The 22226-nt window shown below is 44.3% G+C and overlaps 1 protein-coding gene across 1 annotated transcript in view; it reads right to left on the bottom strand.

Annotated features, from left to right (window-relative positions):
• Positions 1 to 19495, bottom strand: part of FBXL7 (F-box and leucine rich repeat protein 7) — a 210583-nt gene extending 191088 nt beyond the window's left edge. The window contains exon 1 of the mRNA XM_053397133.1: positions 19460 to 19495. The gene's annotated coding sequence lies outside the window, so the exon portion shown is untranslated. The remainder of the gene's footprint in view (positions 1 to 19459) is intronic.
• Positions 19496 to 22226: the final 2731 nt, after the last annotated feature.

The raw sequence follows: 22226 nt of genomic DNA on the forward strand, positions 1-22226 counted from the left end.
ATGTGTTTATTAGGAGAAATTCACACAAAAATGCTGGAGAATTTTCATGAGGATTTAAAAATAATTATAAAAACTCAAGTTGATGCAGAAATGTGGAGAGCAGAATTTAAGACTGGAAAAATGAGAAATCGAGAAATTCCATCCCTAGTTGTGACTTGGGTATACAATAGAGCATTTTCACATGAGCACTTTCAAAGCCACGGAAAAGTCAACTTTGATATGACATCAATATAGCAAACATATCTACCACACGCTCGTTTTACCTCCAACTATCCTGTGAGAAGAGAAATGGATACAGACAAAGACCACCTCAGAGCCTGCTCCAATTTGACTACCCGCCTCCCTGCAACAGCAGTCCTCTGGGAAGTATTGTAGAGGAGAGAGAAATATAGGCAAAAAACACAAAGTCTGCTCCAGTTGGATTCCCCATCCTGGACGACAACTGCCCTGTTTTTGACACATTTTTATATGTTAATATTGTTTGCTGTGGTTTCTTACAAAATGCAGTTTAATGTTTCTTTTAAGTCAGCTTGAAAGGATGTATAAAATCTTAATAAGTACATAAAAACATACATACTGTACAATAATTTTAATAAATGCATAAATAAATGATTGTCAATATATTGAATAATATTCCCATTAATTTTGTTTTGTGTTATGGGGAGCTCCCAGAAGATCTAAATCTAGAACCAGGCAGCTGGATTAAGGCTTTAATAGAATACTATTCCAGGCAACACCATCTCAACATGGCTGACCTGGTGGGTCAAACAACCTTTACCACTTTAGTCAACAATTGAGCACTCACATAGGTGGAATCTACACACATATAAAAAACGCTGGGGAAACGTTTTGAAAAATACATTGAATTTGGCATAGCTCACTGTCGCCATCTAGTGCAACATTTGTATATTGCACTTTACAGCACAGCTTTTATTTGCAGCTGTATAGCTGAGTCCATAGTGAAATGCTCTTCTATTGAAATAAAAATATTAAAAATTGCGCCCCTAGTAAGCTAGGCTAGAACCTTTCTATGTGAAGGGAATTATTTTGTATGGAGGATTATTCAATTATATGAGTAAGAAATGGTATAGCCCTGGCATATGTTAACTGCCTTGGTTTGTTGGTTTGTTGGTTTGTTTGTTTGTATTTGCTGCTGCTGTCTTCTTAATTGACCTTTGGAAAGGATGCTTCCATTTTGATTTTTTGTTCTCATAAACCAACCTGGGTGAGCAAACACTGACCTAAATTCAGTAAAAGTTAGTGAATTCAGTAAAAATTTGCACTGAAGTCTTGTTGAGATTAATGAACCTATTGGTTGTTTAGTCGTTTAGTCGTGTCCGACTCTTCGTGACCCCATGGACCAGAGCACACCAGGCACTCCTGTCTTTCACTGCCTCCCGCAGTTTGGTCAAACTCATGCTGGTAGCTTCGAGAACACTGTCCAACCATCTTGTCCTCTGTCGTCCCCTTCTCCCTGTGCCCTCCATCTTTCCCAACATCAGGGTCTTTTCCAGGGAGTCTTCTCTTCTCACGAGGTGGCCAAAGTATTGGAGCCTCAGCTTCAGGATCTGTCCTTCCAGTGAGCACTCAGGGCTGATTTCTTTAAGAATGGATAGGTTTGATCTTCTTGCAGTCCATGGGACTCTCAAGAGTCTCCTCCAGCACCATAATTCAAAAGCATCAATTCTTCAGCGATCAGCCGAATGAACCTATTTAAGCCACGCTAAACCTGTCCCATTTATTTCAATGGATTTAAGTACAACAGATGATTTTTGGATTGGGCTTCTATTTATGTCTAATAAAAGCTTCGTATACACAGAATCTGCTTCCGAAACTAGCATCTTGTCGTTCCTGAGCTAGGCCAGTCAAGCACACAGGGCTTGCCTACCTTACTTTCTCAAGCTGCCATAGTTTGTTCCAAAGGATTTTGGGATGTGAGAATACATGCTCTCCCAGTGCTTGTCTATTTCCATCTCTTCCTATCTTTAGCAAGAACGGTGTAGATGCAGGCTCAATGCCTATTGAAAAGTAGATATTATTAAGCACATCTGGTGATCGTTTACAAAACAATGTGCCTATTTGTTCAGCATGTTAATGCATTGCAACAATGCAAAGAATGTTCTAATGCATGAAAAGGAATCTACCATTTTAAACCACTGAATTGCTTCGGTCAGTAGAGAAGGAGACTCTTAATTTCAGGCTTGTGGGTTTGAGCCTCATGCTGGGCAAAAATACTCCTGCATTACAGAGGGCTGGACTAGGTGACCCTCACAGTCCCTTCCAACTGTACAATTCTATGATTCTATCATTTTGAACATAAAACACACAGAGCAGAAATACCCACTTTTTAGTTTAGCTTAAGGGTCTGAACTACAAACCAAGAAGTCCCTGATTCAAATCTTGCTTTTGCCATGAACTCAGCAGCTGGCAACTTTCTTTCCGCCTGAGGTCCCCGCCATCCATTTGCAAAATGCTGAATAAGACTCATTTTGGGGGGTTATTGTAAGCATTCCAACTAAATAATGCATATGAAGTGGTTTGTTTGATAAATAATAATAATAATAATAATATATTATTGTATCCACGTACCTACGGGACCGCCTCTCCTGGTATGCCCCACAGAGGACCTTAAGGTCCACAAATGACAACATTTTGGAGGTCCCAGGTCGCAGGGTGGTTAGATTGGTCTCAACTAGGGCCAGGGCCTTTTCAGTACTGGCCCCGACCTGGTGGAACGCTCTGTCACAAGAGACTAGGGCCCTGCGGGACTTGACATCTTTCCACAGGGCCTGCAAGACAGAACTGTTTGGTTTGGACTCAGTCTGACCCTTTTGTTTCCTTCCCCTTATGGTTTTGATCTATGGGCTACTTTTAAAATGAGGCTGCATTTTAAATTGCATTTTAACCTGTTTTTTAAATTGGGTTTTTTTCCTTTTCCTATTATGTTTTTACTGTAATTTTACTGGTGTTAGCCACCCTGAGCCTGGCTCTGGCCAGGGAGGGCGGGGTATAAATAAAAATTATTATTATTATTATTATTATTATTATTATTACCCCACCCATCTGGCTGAGCCTCCCCAGCCACTCTGGGCGGCTCCCAATCGGATATCAAAAACACAATACAGCATTAAACATAAAAAACTTCCCTGAACACTTGAAAGGGGTCTAAAAATGTTAATTAGCCATGATGACGATGATGGGATGTGGCATAGTGTAATGTCTGAATATTATTGTATTCTACACAGTTGTGAATGCTTTAACACACCTCTCAGGGATTTTTTTTAGGGTGCAGTTGGACACAAATTGCGCTGCTGATGGGGAAAGCTGATGATGTGCAGCTGAAAAAGCGGGAGGGAACTAGACATGCTAGGCATATTAAGCACTGAAATAACAGGCAATATCAGGAACAGTATGCACACCAATTATATTATGGTAGACTGTATGCAGTTCCCATAATTACACTGCCCGGTCATATTAAAATACCTCCTAATTTTGGGTCAGAATCTCTCCTATTTCGCCTTCAGGCAGCTAACGCTTCATCACCTCCTTGGAAATACCCTCAAAGTACCCCTGCTCCTGAGCCCTTGTCCTATCCTGCACTCTATGTTTCTCCTTCTACAGCCAATGCAAAACAGCTGGGCTGGAGTCCCACTCAGACAAAGGCAGGCATATTATAATGGATGTAACGACAGAGGTTTTCCGTTTCTACAGAGAGTCGGGCTCTGCTTCTACTTTTGAGCACAACGCTTGCATTTATGAGCCTCTCAACACTATGAGGTTTGGCCGAGAGCATGCATCATCATCATCATGGTCTTGGAATTTGGGGACCCTGCAATTGTTATTTTAAAAATGCTTATTGTAAGAAGTAAGGGACGCGGGTGGCGCTGTGTTCTAAACCACAGAGCCTAGGGCTTGCTGATCGGAAGGTCGGCGGTTCGAATCCCCGCGACGGGGTGAGCTCCCGTTGCTCGGTCCCTGCTCCTGCCAACCTAGCAGTTCGAAAGCACATCCAGTGCAAGTAGATAAATAGGTACCGCTCCGGCAGGAAGGTAAACGGTGTTTCTGTGCGCTGCTCTGGTTCGCCAGAAGCGGCTTAGTCATGCTGGCCACATGACCTGGAAGCTGTCTGCGGACAAACGCCGGCTCCCTTGGCCTACAGAGCGAGATGAGCGCACAACCCCAGAGTCGTCCGTGACTGGACCTAATGGTCAGGGGTCCCTTTACCTTTATTGTAAGAAACAAAGTATTATTCCACAATTATTCTACGGATGTCTTTTTATGGATTCTATATCAGCAGGTCTCTCTCTTAGGGATAACTTTACACACCTTTAAGCAGAGCCTTGTGAATGTTCGCCTGACATTTTTACTCTTTAAATCCACACTAAAAAGCATGTTTGAACCTCGCTTGTACGCCACTTGTGAATGTGAGTAACACAGGAATGACCACTCCCCGCATAAAACGGGGGGCGACCTTTGTGTGGATGCGCACAGCCCCTGGATCTGGAGCGGCTCCATCAGCATAGGCTTGGCTTTGCCTTCCCTCAGGTGGGATACCTGGAGGTCTCCGCCTACCCCAGTCAGCTGTCCAATCCCACCTGGGGGAAGCGTTGCCAAGGAGATCAGGCCAGGTAGGGGAGGGATTACCTGCCCACACAATAGAGAGAGGATCTTACCTGGGAATCCTCACTTGGCTCCAGAGCTTCTCCCACCCTACCCACCCTCAGTTAATGTCTTATTTTGCAGGTTAACTTTTCTTCACAGGTATGCGGGCGCTGCTACGTTAAGGTCGCTGTTAAAGGGCCAGAAAGGAATTTCCCTGCATTGGCAGGTTTCGCCTTTCCCGTAGCAAAACGTCACAACTTTGGCGGTATCAGGCCTTGGGCGGAATCCTTTTGTACATCTTCCTCTTTGCAACGGCGATACCAGGGTTCCCCGTTAAAGGTTTTTCTGAAGGGAGGCTTTGACCGTACGCCGAAAGATCGTCATTGCTCTCCCCTGCGGCGGCGGCGTAATGGGGGCGGCTATCTCTGCTTGAACATATGTTCTCCAGAGCCGGCCCATCCCCCCCCCACACTGGATAACCCTGAAGCTCCCTAGGTCCCCGGCTGGGGACTGGGGAGGGAGAACGCCCAATGCCTGAGCCAAGGTCTACCCACATTTGAAATTTAATAAAGTTGTGGCCAATTTAATCCCATAGCACGTTGTCTTGAGTCGTTATTCCACATGACGGGGGGGGGCTCAGGATCTGGGGACTTTGCCTGTCCACGCAAAGAGGCAAAAGGAATATCTGAGTGAAGAATCTCACAATCCCTCAGGTTTGGAATTTCATTTCCATACAGAAATTTTAAAATTTCCATCCTAGTAGAATTGCCTGTGGAAATCATGAAGCCTAAAATTATGTCTGCCTATTGAGGAGTGCTAGCGAAGATGAAAATGGGCAATTTAACACTAATACCAAATAATAAGAATGCTTCTTAAAGTGCAGCAAACCCAGTAGGCTGCTTTCCACGAAGAGCTGTCTCAAACCATAAATTAACAACAAAACCCTCTGCCAGGGATCCTTTTAGTGTTTAGACGCAATAGCTTTAGACTAAAACATGCAGGCCTTAACAATATTGGCTGACATCTACACAAAGACGTGTGTTTACTGGGCTGGTTTAAGTTGTGGGGAAAAACAGGTCTAAACTGAGTCGCATTAACGTTTTAAACTGGCATTTTGCCTTTTTAAGGATCCTGGGAAGTAGGAGAATAGTGCATTTGAGTTCTTGATCTGGCGAAGGACTCCACAGATCATTTTTAAAAATGTTTTTAGAACCCCACCAAAATGAATATTCAATGACTGTAAACCTTTTAATGGCAAGAAAATTAATGGGGAAAGGAAGGGGCAGTAATATGGTATGTGCCTTTTATCTAGCAGGCAGAGTTACCATCCTACACCACGCAGTGAGTCCCAGGAATCTTTCTTTTACTCGGAAAAGAATGCGTAGGAATTAGAAACAATGTACAACTCTTAGATTAATACTTTCAATATGAGCTAACTGTGGCTATCTGGCGTGCTTGAAGAAACGGTATTGCCCAAAACATGAGAATGTGTATATTCTCAAAATCTGAGCTACACATTCCTACGATTATACGGCTGTGTACAAACCATTATTTAAAGTGCATGGGAAACACACACAGTCCTAAAAGAATCTTGGAAACTGTTAAGTGTCATGACTTCAGGGAGGAGGAAGAGGATCCCGGCGGAGGGGGGGGGGAGCTGAGAGTGTGTCACGCAGGAACAATCTGGGGAGGGGGAAGGAGAGGTTGGTGGAGATAGTACTCACGGGGTGAAAGAGGATGATGAGGGGACAGGGGCTAGGGCACAGGAAGACAAGGAGTGGGACCCCTCGCCAGAGCCAGAGAGGCTCCCTTGACCATGAACATGGCAGGTCCTAAGACGCAGTGGCGTAGCGTGGGTTGTCAGCACCCGGGGCAAGGCAAGTAATTTGCGCACCCTAACCCGTGGATTTGCCCTAACCCCCAGATGTTGCGCCCGGTGCGGCCGGCCCCCCCTGCACCCCCCACACTACGCCACTGCTAAGACGTAGGGAACAGTGGATGGGGCATTCGAGGAAGCAGAGGGCCTGCAGCCTAGATCACTAGCTGGCCAGGTGAGCAAGGAGGCATGTGATTCATCAGCTGGGTGAAGCTGAGAGCAGGTGAGGGTTCCAGGCCACATCAAGCCCAGATGCTGCAATCAGCAGACACAGTATAGGGTTGCCATATTCCCAAAAGTGAAAATCCGGATGAGGTTGTTGACCTTTTTAACCTTTTTTTTTAACAATTTATTTGGTTTTTCAACTTGCCTCAAGTTGCTATATCAAACATAAATCATAAAAACAAGATTCCAAGGAATCTCCTGGACTTCCACCCTCCCCTTTGTGGGTCCTGTTATTAAACATTTCCTCCCGCATCTTTTATGATGCTCCAAATCCTTTGCCTCTTCCATTATGTCCAGAATTCAACCTTAAACTGCAAGTGATATTCCAATCCTACTAACGAGTTTAGCTGTTTACAATGGTCTGAAGATAAGTTATATATTTTCCCCATTCCTTATTAAAATTTGGTCTTCCTGATTTCTGACTCTTCCGGTCATTTTAGCCATTTCAGCATAGTCCATTAACTTCATCTGCCATTTTTCTCTGGTTGACCTTTGTGGGGGTCAAAGTTGTTGAACATCTCCCCCCAAAAACATAAGTCTTTGGGCTTCTTTTGGATTTTTATAGCATTTTTCTTAAAAAATAATAATGGCCAAGTTGCCACAAGTCCGGGTTTCCCCAGACATTTTGCTGATTCGGCAAAAATCTGCCCAGACACCATTTTGACAGCCCGACTCCCAGATGGGAAAACCCAGATGTATGGCAGTCCTAGTGTAAGGCATCAGAGCTGAGCTCTGGCCAACTGCCCATGTTGAGGGACCTCACCTGGGATTCTCCTTGGACCTTCATGGGTTTCTGCTTTGAGACTGACTCTGGACCGTACCCTGACTGCTGAACTCCTATCTTGGCTTACCTGGACTGACCCCGGACTGCGTTTCCTTATTTTTGGACTTGGCTTGTGTGGATTGGCTTCTGGACTTGGAACTTTTGTCTCGGCACACTGTCTGTCTGCTAGGTAGGCCAGGGGATCAGGACATTAAGGTAGGGTTGCCAGACGTCCCCAGTTCCCGGAGACAGTCCTTGGATTTGCAAATCTGTCCCCGGACAAATTCCGTCCCCGGAATGTCCCCAGATTTGCAAATCTGTCCCCGGGAAACATGGCAGCGGCAGCCTCAGCAGCCCGGAGCCAGCCTGGTAGCGCAGTTGGCTCTGGCTGGCTTCAGGAGCTGCTTGCTGCCGTCGCCACTGCCAAAGGTGAACCCAGGATGTCCGGCGGGACAGATCTCCTGCCCCCTTTGTTTAGAAAGATTGGGGGAGGCCTAGGAGTCGCGGGCAGGTGTCCATTGCCCAGGAGGGGTGCAAGGCACATGGTTTCTCTGCCAGGCAAGGTGCAAAGCCCTTCTTTCGCACCCTGCGAAACATAAATGCTCAGAGTTTTTAAAAAACTGGGCAACAGCCGCCTGCCTGTGACTCCCAAGCCTCCCCTGATCTGTCAAAACAAAGGGGGAAAGGGGTAGGAGATCAGGAAAGCCTTGGGAGTCATAGGCCAGCGGCAATCCCTTGCCCAGTTTTTTAAAAACTGCACATTTATGTTTCACAGTGTGCCAAAGAAGGGCGTTGCACCTTTATACAATATGCATGTGTGCTTGAGCCCAGGGTCTTTTGGCTCACCATCCCCACTACTGACTCCCTGTTGCTACTCAGCTTCCCCCCAAAAAAGTGTCCCCAGATTCATTGAAAAAAATCTGGTAACCATACATTAAGGGTGCTAAGAATTGTAGCTTTGTTAGGGGTAGACTACAGTTCCCAGAATTCTTTGTGGGAGCGTATGCTTTAAATGTGTGGTGTGTACATAGTGTCTGAATAACAAATCCATGCTTCAAATGCTAATTGATTCAACTCGGGGGCAAGGGGAAGGCGGTAGGAAGCATCTCCTAGATATCAATGTTCATAGCAGAAGCATGTTTAGCTATTAGCTACACCACAGCCTAGAGGGTATGTCAGGTGTTCATCTTGGTGGCTGCCAAATGATTCACCTCCATTTATATATCATTCGCTTAACAGCTTTCTCCTCACTTAAAGATAATCTGGTTTATCTTGCAAGAACAATTTTGTGCTCGTTCAGTTCGAAGAGACATACAGCTGTGTCTACATAAATCTGACAGCTGTTGCCCGCAATCAGGTTGCTTCAGTAGTTTCCTAATGACTTCATATAAATTGAGCCCTGTTAAAATGTGCGTGTGGATTATCTTCTATGGATTATCCTCTTCCGTTGCTGTTGAGCCCATGCACAGCACCTTGATCCTCAACTATAGGCACAGCCAACACCACCTTGCCTGCAATCAGAGGAGCAGGGCTTCTGGGGTTTGAGATTGTCCTCTTGGCTCTTTTGGGGAAAGAGGGGTGAACCTGAAGCTCTGGCCTCTACTGAGAAGGCAGGCATCCAAACAGATTTAGGGGAAAAAATGGAGTGGATTCTAGCTGTTATTCTGTACCCCAGGGAGAAAGACATCCCTGACCAGTGGCCATGCTGGCTAGATCTCATGGTAACCTCAGTCCAATAACATCTGGAGTGCTATGGGTTCCCAACCCCTTCTATACCCACAAGTCAGATTTACTTTTCAGTAGACATGTATGGGGTGTTAGGGGAGAGATAGTCTTCTTCTTCTTCTTTGGTGATTACTCATAGCCAAGTAAGATTGTCTTCCATAAACACGGTTCTAACATTGAGTCCATAAGTGACTGTGGAGGCCAATTCTGGATCCACACGTCCTTCCACAGTGGGGACATAGGTTTCTGGGTGGGAGTTGATTGTGGTGAGGGTTTGCCAAATGTGCCTTCCTCTTGGTGCGTTTCTCCCTTTTGTCCTGAGTTCAGGCGTCTTAGAAGCCCATGACACCTTTGGTAAAGACTGTTCTCCAACTGGAGCGCTCGCAGGCCAGTGTTTCCCAGTTGTTGGTGTTTATACTACATTTTTTTAGATTTGCCTTGAGAGAGTCTTTAAACCTCTTTTGTTGACTGCCAGCATTATGCTTTCCATTTTTAAGTTCAGAATAGAGTTGTTGCTTTGGAAGACGATTATCAGGCATCCACACAACATGACCAATCCAACGAAGTTGATGTTGAAGAAGAAGAAGAAGAGGAGGAGGAGGAGGAGGAGGAGGAGTTTGGATTTGATATCCCGCTTTATCACTACCCTAAGGAGACTCAAAGTAGCTAACAATCTCCTTTCCCTTCCTCCCCCACAACAAACACTCTGTGAGGTGAGTGAAGCTGAGAGACTTCAGAGAAGTGTGACTAGCCCAAGGTCACCCAGCAGCTGCATGTGGAGGAGTGGGGAAGCAAACCCGGTTCACCAGTTTACGAGTCCACTACACCACACTGGCTCTCACCTTTCTTTTTGGTTGTTGTTGTTTAGTCGTTTAGTCGTGTCCGACTCTTCGTGACCCCATGGACCAGAGCACACCAGGCACCTCTGTCCTCCACTACCTCCCGCAGTTTGGTCAGACTCATGCTGGTAACCTCGAAAACACTATCCAACCATCTCGTCCTCTGTCGCCCCCTTCTCCTTGAGCCCTCCATCTTTCCCAGCATCAGTGTCTTCTCCAGGGAGTCTTCTCTTCTCATGAGGTGGCCAAAGTACTGGAGCCTCAGCTTCATGATCTGTCCTTCCAGTGAGCACTCAGGGCTGATTTCCTTCAGAATGGATGCGTTTGATCTTCTTGCAGTCCATGGGACTCTCAAGAGTCTCCTCCAGCACCAAAATTCAAAAGCATCAATTCTTCGGCGATCAGCCTTCTTTATGGTCCTTCTTTTTGGTAATCAACACTTAATTTCATAAGATTTTATATGAAGAATCATCGCTTTGACACTGGTGAACTTTCCATTAGTTTGCCTGTTTTCCCAAGTGATGTGTACAATTTTTCGGAGACACCGTTGATGGAATCTTTTGAGGAGAGATAGTTCCTCTGGTGGGGGAGATGTCATGCTCCTTCTGGGGTTGTTTGTCCACCTTTGGTCCCCCACGCTGCACTCAGCTCTCACCTGTGGCTCCCAGATAAGCTGCCAGCATGTGACAGCAGCCACACCCTGGGGATGGATTCAACCTGCCAGTTAAACCAGGTGAATGTAGCCGATGGGTCTCAAGCAAACCTGTAGTGAGTTAGGGACTTCCCTTGCTGCAAAAACGGGCTCTGACAGATTGCGTGGATGAGACTAATAGTGGGTCCAACGGTGAAGAAGGTGGTTTCTGCATGTGCCGTAGAGAGAAGTGAGAGGCAGATGAGGCTCACCAAGCTGCGAAGGTCTTCCATCAAGGAGAAGGAAAACTCTGACCCTAAACCTCCACTGCCTTGCAAGAATATCTTCAGGAGAAGGAAAGGCTAAGGAGTAAATCCACACAAATCAAGAGTCCCGAAGACAGTTGGATAGCACCTTGTACGCCTCCTTCCAGCAACTCCTGCACAAACAGGTGCCAAATGTATTGCATGGCTTTCCTTTGGAGAACATCAGTGAGGCCAAGAGGGGGTCTTGTCAGTATACCTGAAGGAGTGTCTCCACCCCCATCGTTCAGCCCAGACACTGAGGTCCAGCTTCAAGGGCCTTCTGGCGGTTCCCTCACTGCAAGAAGTGAGGTTACAGGGAACCAGGCAGAGGGCCTTCTCGGTAGTGGGGCCCACCCTGTGGAACACCCTCCCACCAGGTGTCAAAGAAGAAGAAGAAGAAGAAGAAGAAGAAGAAGAAGAAGAAGAAGAAGAGGAGTTTGGATTTGATATCCCGCCTTTCACTCCCTTTAAGGAGTCTCAAAGCGGCTAACATTCTCCTTTCCCTTCCTCCCCCACAACAAACACTCTGTGAGGTGAGTGGGGCTGAGAGACTTCACAGAAGTGTGACTAGCCCAAGGTCACCCAGCAGCTGCATGTGGAGGAGCGGAGACGCGAACCCGGTTCACCAGATTACGAGACTACTGCTCTTAACCACTACACCACACCACACAAATTAACATCTGACTTTTAGAAGACATCTGAAAGCAGCCCTGTTTAGGGAAGTTTTTAATGTTTGATGTTTTATCATGTTTTTAATATTCTTTTGGGAGCCGGGCAGGGTGGCTGGGGAAACCCAGCCAGATGGGCAGGGTATAAATATGGTGGTGGTGGTGGTGGTGATGATGTCTATGTTCCTGGTGGCTGGACCACCAGGAACAGTGCAGGCAGCTGATCCATCTTAGCCAGGAACACAGCAATGCAGGTTGCAGTAAACAATGGCTTGTTTGGGTCCCTTTCCTGCTTCTCAATTTCTATACCTGCAAACCATTTTTTAGAGAGCACACCTGAGGCTGTAGTTGAACTGTGGCGTGCATCATCCCCAGCCAAGATGGGGATGGTCTGTCCAAAGCTAGTCTGACTGGCAACAACATCACAGGAGCTCGTCGGTACTAGAATGAATCACCATTGCATATGAGCAGAGTATTCTCTGACTGTTCATACTCAGTTCCCAGCGCAAACATGCATTAGGAAGAGACCATGTGTCAAATGTTATGCTTCCTCCCATTTCATGCCTTTAAGTTACAGTCACATTGAATTTTATAGCCTTATCTAGATTTATCATGATTAACTCTGCCTTTATAACGTACCATAAAAGCGAGCAGATATTGCCACTGTAAAATGTAACACTGCATTTTAAGCCAACACAAACACATAGCTAAGAGCTTTTCAAAATGTGACACTCTTGTCTCCTATAAACCTTCCCACCACATTTTGAAATACCTCAAAGCCCAACTGAGTTCCATGTTTGAAAAGCAAAGGGTGTGTTGAAATATAGTCATGGGGCTGTTGTACAATTATGGAACTTCCCTAACTAGGAATCCCTATAGGATTGCTAGAAAACTCCCTCTCTCCATTATTTTTAAAATATATATATTATATATATTTCTTCATAACACTTTTGAATTGTATAATTCACAAAGCATAAGGAATGTACTATGAGTTCCCATAACAGCGCTCACAGCGATCAGACAGGAGCCCTGGAGTGTTTTGGAATAAAACTGTTTTTGATCTCAAACTCCAGAACTGCACATGAAGCTTTCTTTTCAGTCAAATCTATTTAACCTAGTACTCTCTGGCTGGCAGGGAAGATCTTGAAGCCTCTCTCACAGACAAAGGTCCTTCACAGCCCTGCTAATAGGAATGGAAGAATCTCTCCACTACTGTTCTTTTGGCCTCTAATTTTCTCAATGTTGAATTCTATCCACATCTTGCAGCAGTCTGCAATTGCATTCTTTCTTAATCATCATGAAAATTCATCAGCATGATGAATTTTAATAAACATGTAAGTGTATGTATGTGGCTTGGGATGGATGTTTAATCTGTTAGTGAAAAATCACAATAATAAAATTAACTCCACCTGCAGAAAGAAGCTGTGCTCTTTCCATCCTGATATGGTGGTGGTTTTGCCAGCATTTCCCTTCTATTAGGACTAATGCTTCAGCACCAACTTCACTAGCTGAAAATATAAGTATTGCATTACACCAGAAAATCACTGCAACTGTTTGCCTTTTGCCATTTCTGATATTATTTTAAAAGTTTATCCTTCAGCACCAACCAGCCTCTCTCTTGTTTCATCTACAACTGCAGAGGATAAGGTTTGAACTTTGGAAAGTGAAAGACATTTGCAGTTTGGGGTGCTTCTCTGGAAATCTGATGTGAGGCAATGGATTTTGTTGGTATTACAAGTATGCTCACAGCTGCCCATGGAGGCGCAGGTCAGTTCTGTGTCCAGGGCAGCTGTGTACCAGCTCCATCTGGTACGCAGGCTGAGACCCTACCTGCCTGCAGCCTGTCTTGCCAGAGTGGTGCATGCTCTGGTTATGTCCCGCTTGGACTACTGCAATGCACTCTACGAAGGGCTACCTTCAGTGGTGACCCGGAAACTACAACTAATCCAGAATATGGCAGCTAGACTGGTGACTGGGGGCGGCCGCCGAGACCATATAACACCAGTCCTGAAAAACCTACATTGGCTTCCAGTACATTTCCGAGCACAATTCAAAGTGTTGGCGCTGACCTTTAAAGCCCTAAACGGCCTCAGTCCTGTATACCTGAAGGAGCATCTCCACCCCCATCACTCAGCCTGGACAATGAGGTCCAGCACCGAGGGTCTTCTGGTGGTTCCCTCACTGCGAGAAGTGAAGTTACAGGGATCCAGGCAGAGGGCCTTCTTGGTAGTGGCGCCGCCCTGCAATGCTATTCACAGCTAGCTGAGAGTAAACCACATTGAACTCAAGATAGAGGGCCTTCTCGGTAGTGGCGCCACCCTGTGGAACACCCTCCCATCAGATACCAAGGAAATAAACAACTATCCGATTTTTAGAAGACATCTGAAGGCAGCCCTGTTTAGGGAAGTTTTTATTGTTTGATGTTTTATCATGTTTTTAATATTCTGCTTGGAGCCACCCTGAGTGGCTGAGGAGGCCCAGCCAGTTAGGCAGGGTATAAATAAATAAATGATGATGAAACTGCTTGCATCCATCTATTCTCTATTTGTATACAGTATTTGCAAATAAACCCAAATAATACACAATGCTACCGTTTTCCAGTAGCCTACTTTCTTTTTGAACCCAACCAGAAGAAAGGCCAGAGTCTAGCAGCTGGCCACTCCATTTTAAATTGCCCCCTTCCCTGGCTTTACAGTGGTGCAACCCACATTTTAAGACACAGGTCATGCTATTGCCATGTCTAGCTAAGCCCTGAAATACCCGTTTAGCCTTTAATTCAATAACATGCTGATTAGATTAACTTTGAACTGGCTTGCTGCTTTTTGATCAACTTTGATAAACACAGAGCTCTCTTTCCTTTCACTCCTTGAGCTGCTCATCTGCCTCCAGGCTTGTTGGACCTCATTCTGCATTCCAGGAAGCAGAATTTGAAGTACAGATTCATATGTGTAATAAGCCGAGGAAAGGTTATCAGTGAATTGGAGACCTTGCAGAAATGAATGTGCATATAAATAACGATGATTTGGTAAGAAAAGGAAAAGAGACGGTTTTAGTACTGCATAACACATACAGAGCAAAGCTGATGTTTCATAGAATCATAGAATTGGAAGAGACCACAAGGGCCATCGAGTCCAACCCCCTGCCAACCCCCTGCCAAGCATGAAGGAGTGCATAAAATCTCACTACCACCAACCACTCATTCTAAAAAATTTTAAAGTCCTTTTGTTCCATGCACATGTTTTGTTTAAATTAGCACCATCTGGAAGACATCTGCAATTAAAATCTCCCCTTTCTTGATTCATGTAAGAAGCCAGACATATTGTCTATGGTTCCTAACAAAATAGTTTGTTACCTCTTTAAGCGTAGAGTCTTCCCCAAGGGAGATGTCCACACTACAGCAAGATTGAGAAATAAAAGTCCAATGGTAATTCTGGACTAAATCCACTGCTGCCTAATTTTCGCAATGAGAATAACAGAAGGCTGGAATTCAAATTGCAAGCCGAAGAATGAACAAGCTTTAAGGTGGCTAAACAGATGCAGTTTGAAAAATGAAAAGACTTTAGTGCCTTCCATCACACCAAGTAATAACAAATTAGGGCTATCTGTGTTTTGTCCTCTTGTGGCAGAACAGGATATATGTTTCCATTTCCACCCGCTGAGGGAAATTCCAGGCTGAGGTCTCAAGTTACTAGAACTCAGTGAGGAGACATCTCATGACACTTCTCGCCTTATAAATCAACTACCTACACTTCCTTCTAGCACCACTAGGAGGCAGGAACAAGCCTCTGATTAAGCTCTCTTAATAATTTAGCCACCCCTCTTTTTCAAGCTCATCTGCACCGCACCTGAAAATCCACATTTTCTGTTTTGGATCTGGCTTGTGGGTTCACAGGTCCCACTTTGTACATAAACAGCAAAAGTTTCGAAACCTGGAGTTAAGACTACAATAACCTTATGTGTTGCAGTCTTTGGTGGATCTAAACACGGGGGGGGGGGAACCACGCTATAAATAAATCAGAAATTAGATCATTGTAGGGAAATTTTTAATGTTTGATGGATTACTGTATTTTAATATTTTGTTGGAAGCTGCCCAGAGTGTTGGAAGCCCAGCTAGATGGACAGGGTATTATTATTATTATTATTATCATTATTATTATTATTATTATCATTATTATTATTATTATTATTATTAACAAAAGAAAAAAATCTCTATGGAAAACTGCATTTTAAAATTTCCTGCTCTCTGGTGCCATCTGGTGTTACATGTTTATAGCGCATTCAAATTGCTGTTTCTTTACTAATGTAGCTGAGTCCTTTATCTTGGTATTTCTATGCTCCTTTCACCCTTGGACCTTTGTCTCCTTCCACCCAGAAATAAACAGACTGGTTTCATGCACTGGTTTCCCAAACCTCATGGGGCTTCACACAGTGGCAACAGGTGCTTGTGAACCCTGTTGGCTTCCTTCTCTCCCTTGTGTAGATTTCTCTCCATCCATTCTCTCATTCCTGTGGGGAAGTGTTTCATTCCACAGAATATATTTCTGTAAAGCGTGTTCTCCTTCATGGAGAGCACGTGTTGCGGTGGGGGCCGCCAGGACACTCCAAAGTTGTGGGGCGGGCTAATTGATTGTTGGCCACTGATGTGATTGGGCTTCCCTTGTCACTGGGAAGAAGTTAATGTTGCCATTTGTTGATTGACAGCCAGAAATGCTAAAACTCCTTGCACGAGGCTAGGGCTTCCTCTTTTCGCCAATGCATCGGATTGCCCCTCCCCCCCTCCCTAGAATTAGGGTTGTTCACTTTGACCTTGCTATGCCTGTCATGGGGTCGTCTGCTCTTGGGGCAGGGGCCCGGTAGGAATTTTGTCCATCTGGCAGATTGGCTGGGCCAGTTGGTTTTTTGCCTACTGCATAGCAAATTGTCACAACTTGTAAGGTTGCGGTTAGGCATTGGTTTATGGTTTGGTTGGTTGAGGGGCATGGATTGGCTGTGCCTGCCCCTCTAATGCTGCTGCTGCAAGGGATTCCGTTTAAGGAATCGGGGGCTAACTATTGCTTGTCCACCCTCTCAAGGGGGCTTGGGTCACTGCAAGAGCTCCTGGCTGCATTTGGGGAGGGCTGAGGGCAGGTTCCCTGCTCCGTCGCTAGCCCCAAGTGTATTCCCCTTTTCTGACTTTCGCAGGCGTGCGGAATGTCAGACTGTCCCCCATGGTGGGAGCAGATAGTCACAACCAATGCCTAAGCAACCACTCACATATTTGTATTTTAATAAAGTTGTGGCCAAAATTACGCCGAAAACCTTAAACAAAAATATTGGTGTGATTGTGAGTTATTGGGGTGGCCCTGGGGACCTCGACACGCAAAGTGTTTCATTCCACAGAATATATTTCTGTAAATATATAAAAGGCTGTGCTATGGATAATGGTGGCAAAAGTTAAGGGGGGGAACCTCTCTTGTTAAATTTAATTCTAACCACTGATTACCCATTAAGCCTAAAAGATTAGCCAATGTCGGCTGCCAGCATAATGATCTCTGTGACCTCGCTATGACTTCAGGAGGTAGAGGCATTAGTTCAGATTTACGTCAAGTTGTAAAGTGGACAGGATTACGGCCTTCTATTAACATTGTGAAGAAATTAACTTTTAATTGAGGCAAGTTAGGAGTCTAGACTGACTGAGCAGCGCACCCTTGGCCCTTGGAAATGGACTTTTAATCAGCAATTTCCTCCAGCGCCAAATCAGTGCTGGTGTTTACGATGCAGGGGAACCCCAGCTCATGATAGAGCGGAGCAGGCAGGCAAGGGGTTGGGAAAGTAAAATGTACCACTTAGAAACAGCGTTTACTTCCACGGATGGAAATCGTTCCAACTGAAAAGCCATTAAAAACTTTTGTAAGGCAAGCAGGGCTGTGCCAGCAGCTTGTTATGTTATGGGTGGCAAAAGAAACCCCCCAACAACCTGCCAATCAAGGTTCACGAGCAAAAAAGGAGTTGCTTTGCACAAAACAGCCTGGCGTCACAACATGCAGGCGAAAACGTTCCTCATCGACCAGGCCTTTGGCCGATTAATATTCTACAGCCTTTTAAATGTGTCTGTAGGAAGGAGGGAGTTATTGTTTTGCTGTTTTGTTTTTAACTATTTACTTGCTTTTATCCTGTATTGAATTCTGTGAACCGCCCTGAGATCTTATGACAAAGGGTGGTGTTATGTACTGAGTTGAATAGGATCCAAAATGCAGCAGTCTGATTGGTCCCAGAACAATAGGATCCAAAATGCAGCAGTCTGATTGGTCCTAGAACAATGCAGCCGTATGATTGCTCTGCAGGAGCCACCCAGTCCAGCTCCAGATGGAAGTGAATCCACAACCTGATTGGCCTACAGGAGAATTCCGGAATTAGCCAATCACGTGCAGCCCATTGTGTAAATAATGTATATAAAGCAGATACTTTGAGGGGACTTTCATTCCTCCTCACCACTATGAGCTGAATAAAGAGCATGAAATCCACTCTCGACTGAGTATATTTCAGGTGGTATAGAAATCAAACAAATAAATAAAATAAACAAATCTGGAAGATTTGAGGTGCCCTCAGTCCTTCCTAAAGCTGCCTTAGACTTCTTATTTCCCATTTCTTGCCTCAGGAATCAGATGAAGAGCCTTCATGGGGCAGAGTGAGGGAGAAATTTCTGGTGCAACAGTGGGATATCAGCTCCACCCAAGGCATAACAGCAACAACCAGGGGAAAGATAGACATAATAGTTTACAAGGACAGGAGAAACGCCACAGACAGAATATTTGCCACACACAGAAAGAACAAGGTTACAGTCTGAGTACCTCACTTGTAGTTTTATAAATCATTCAATGTGTCAACACGAATAGAAGTTATTAATACAGTGGTACCTCAGGTTAAGTACTTAATTCATTCCGGAGGTCCGTTCTTAAACTGAAACTGTTCTTAACCTGAAGCACCACTTTAGCTAATGGGGCCTCCTGCTGCCGCCGCGCCACCGGAGCACAATTTCTGTTCTCATCCTGAAGCAAAGTTCTTAACCTGAAGCACTTTTTCTGGGTTAGCGGAGTCTTTAACTTGAAGCGTATGTAACCTGAAGCATATGTAATCTGAGGTACCACTGTATTGCAGTTGTTGTATAATGGCATTATTGTTAAGTTGTGGGCGAACATATCAGACGACACAGCGATTCTTCAAACAGCTCTTCTTTATTCTGAGGCCAGAACTGAACTGAGCTGAAGGGCTCAGTCAGCCTGCTTATATAGATCTCCAGTACCTTGTTACTGTAACAGTTTTCTAAACTATCCAATCACTGAACGTCACTTTCGATCCTTCATTTGCATACAAACTATCCAATCACTGAACGTCACTTTCGATCCTTCATTTGCATAACTATCTACAGTATCCCCCTGCTGGCCCAGGGTGAGAACTTCAGTACATAACAATTATGATGATGACCGGAATGTAATTGAAATGAATAAGATTTTGGAACGCAGAAACAAAGCAAATCATCAACCATCAATTCTAGCCCACTTTATCTAAATTATATAACTCAGTATTTGAACAATTGGTATTAGTAATTGTATTGTAAATTGGTATTGCTATAATGAAGCATTTATTGGATTGTAATTGAAAACTAATATTAAATTATTATCAAAAATAAAAATGGAAGGCCCTTTATATGCCAATACTTGTCTGCATCATCAGATCCAAGAAGCCCTCCTACATTTCTGTTTCTCCCCAAGCTCCGTGTTATGTTAAAGGTCATAAAACAATTCCATCCCTATCCCTTCGGCTCTGACCAATGGTCATCTCTTACCTGGTGGTGGACGTTATGACTAGCAGTTTCCTCCATGGCTGCGGTTACAGATTATGGCGGCAGACCTCTGTGAATTCAGCCACAACTCAGCAAGTCCTGTTTTCAAAGTGAGCCTAAAGGGCTCTGCAGCCTCCTTTCTGTTTTCTGCTCGTCCTCATGGAGACCAGAACTCTCGCATTGTGATGTAAGAGGCAGGGCAAGCAATGCTAGACCGAAAAGGCCTTTTTTAAGGGAAAGAATATTCTGCTACCTGCCTAAGGTTTCAGATCTACAATGAACAATAAGCAAATATTATGAGTCCCCAATGGTTGTTGGGGTTTTTTTTGCGCTGGTGATTTTTGGTGTACCATATTTTCCGCTCCATAAAACAACTTGACCATAAGATGCACCTAGTTTTTAGAGGAGGAAAACAAGAAAAAAATTATTCTGAATGAAACAGTGGATGTATGATTTTTTTTTATTTTTTTTAATTAAATATTTATTAGCATTTTCAAGAAACAAACAAGAACAAAAAATAAACAGAACAAAAGAAAAATACAAAAATACATAACAAAATTAAACAACAAAAGAAAAATAGAAAAAAACACATAAAGTTACTAATACTTATTGTTCTTAACCTTATTTCTCAGACCTCCTCACACCTCCCCTTCTTGTATTCCAATTTAAATTGTCAGTTCAGCAAGTCCTTAACTTATTTCTTTACCTTAACTTATACATTTATTCTAACATACCATTTTTTACTTTGCTTCTTTTTTCCATTTCCTCCATTTATTTTTAACAATCTTATTTTCAATTAATTTAAAGAAGAAGAAACCAATTTTACCTTGTTAAAAACACACATCAATACTTATACCTCATTAGTTGTTCTTAAGCCTTTTTCCTAAAGTCGACCAAAATTTCCCTTCCACGATTTACCCAATTTCCTTACCACTAATTAAAAATAAAAAAAAGAAAACAAATTATCCTTATGTGCCCTTTGGATTCCCAACCTCCACCCACCCTTTTCCCGGTTCCAGTCCCCGACCAATGTCCATCAGTCTTTATGTTATTTATTTAGCCTGGAGACCTCACATCTGAGGCCCTTTTATCTCTCTCAGTTCCTTTCTGCCGGTCTCTTTGATGGTCCTTAATGTTAAACCCCAAGTCTCGGAGGGGCTCCGGCCCAGCAGAATCCTTGTTGCTTCCAGCCAGTCTTCCATACTTAAAAGCAAAGCCTGTGGGGGGCTCCAACTCTTGTTTCAAATTTCTTACAGATCCAGATGTCCCCAAGGCTCCAGCTTTCACCTTCCGCAGATTTGTAATCCTCAGGTCTTCAGATCTCCTCCAAGGGAGATCTCTCCATTTTCCAGGCTCCCATTCAGACCAGGCTTTCCACATCCAATTTTTATTGTCCTTTTTTATCATCATGTCAGGCCTCATATTGTAACTCTCCTTCAACTCCTGCACATCTCCTGCTTCTCCTTCATTTTCTTCAAAAACAGCACCTTGCTCCATCATTTCTGCACTTTCAGTTTCATTTATTTGTTCAGTTAAGTAGGCTTCCTGTTTCAAGTCCTTATCAGGCTCAAAACTGTTGTTTACTGTCCAGTGTAGTAGTGATACCTTTGTAGACATAACATTGTATTCATCTTTCAAGTTTCCCAAGAGAGCGAGTGTTCTGTCCAGTTCTGCTTGGAATTTACGTACTCCAGTCATTTTTGTAATGTAGTATCCCTATTACCCCTCTAGGGGGATTTTAGTTCCTTAATGTTCCTTTCAGCTCAAAATCAAAAGTCCAGTTATTTTGTATCAGCCCTCATTGTTTTCAACAAAGTTGTACCAAGTGAACCAGCAAAAACAGCAGAAACAATGTTCTCTTTTTCCAGTTGGCAACTAGCTGACTAGCAGCTCTCTTGACAGCTGTCAAAGTCTTCCATACAACAGACTTTCTCTTGGGGCGTTCCCGGGTCTCGGGGGTGTGTGAAATTCCAGTCCCCAAATTCTTTTTATCCTCCAGTAAATCCTTATAGTGTCAAAACCGTGAAATCAAGATCTTTTCACTAAAAAACAGGTTCTCTCGACCTTAGTTGCCCAGTCCTTTGCTTTAAATTGTTTACAAAGAGGGGGGGTGACTTCCTTTTTAGCCCCTTCCCGCTTGTTCCAGATCCAAAATTAAAATTTTTTAACGTTCCAATCTCCGTATTACTCACAGGTTTATATTTTAGAGTCCAGTCGGTCTTGAAAGAAGTTGGCGCTCTCTGTCAATGGCTTGCGGCTTCACTCCGTAGGCGAGGGAGTACTCTCAGCACCACGCCTCACCCTGCCTCCGTTCCGAAGCCTTTAAAAAGGCTCCGTCGCGGATTGGGGGGGCGCAAATGGTGCCCGCCGAGTCTCTGTGTTCACAGGCATCCGCGCCTGTGATTTTAAGGGTCCCCGCTTCGCCGCAGCGGCCAGACCCAGACGCTACGGAGCCGATTCCCTCCGGAGCTCGGAGGGAATCCGCCATTAAACAATGGCGCCAACCCGGAAGTCCGAAACAGTGGATGTATGATTTTTGTGGTTCATGCTATGGCCACAGACATGTGATCTGATGGTGAATTTGGGGTGATCCAGTGCAAAAATCCTGAGGATCCATGTGGATCCGTGCTTTATAACCACATTTTTGCGGCATTGCAGCCCCACGCAACAGCGGGTGTGTGATATTTTTGGTGCAGGCTGTAGCCATGGACATGCTATGTGATCTGATGGTGAATTTGGGGGTGACCCAATGTAAAAATCCTGAGGAACC

Source organism: Podarcis raffonei, chromosome 7, assembly GCF_027172205.1.
Source record: "Podarcis raffonei isolate rPodRaf1 chromosome 7, rPodRaf1.pri, whole genome shotgun sequence".
Classification (NCBI taxonomy): domain Eukaryota; kingdom Metazoa; phylum Chordata; class Lepidosauria; order Squamata; family Lacertidae; genus Podarcis; species Podarcis raffonei.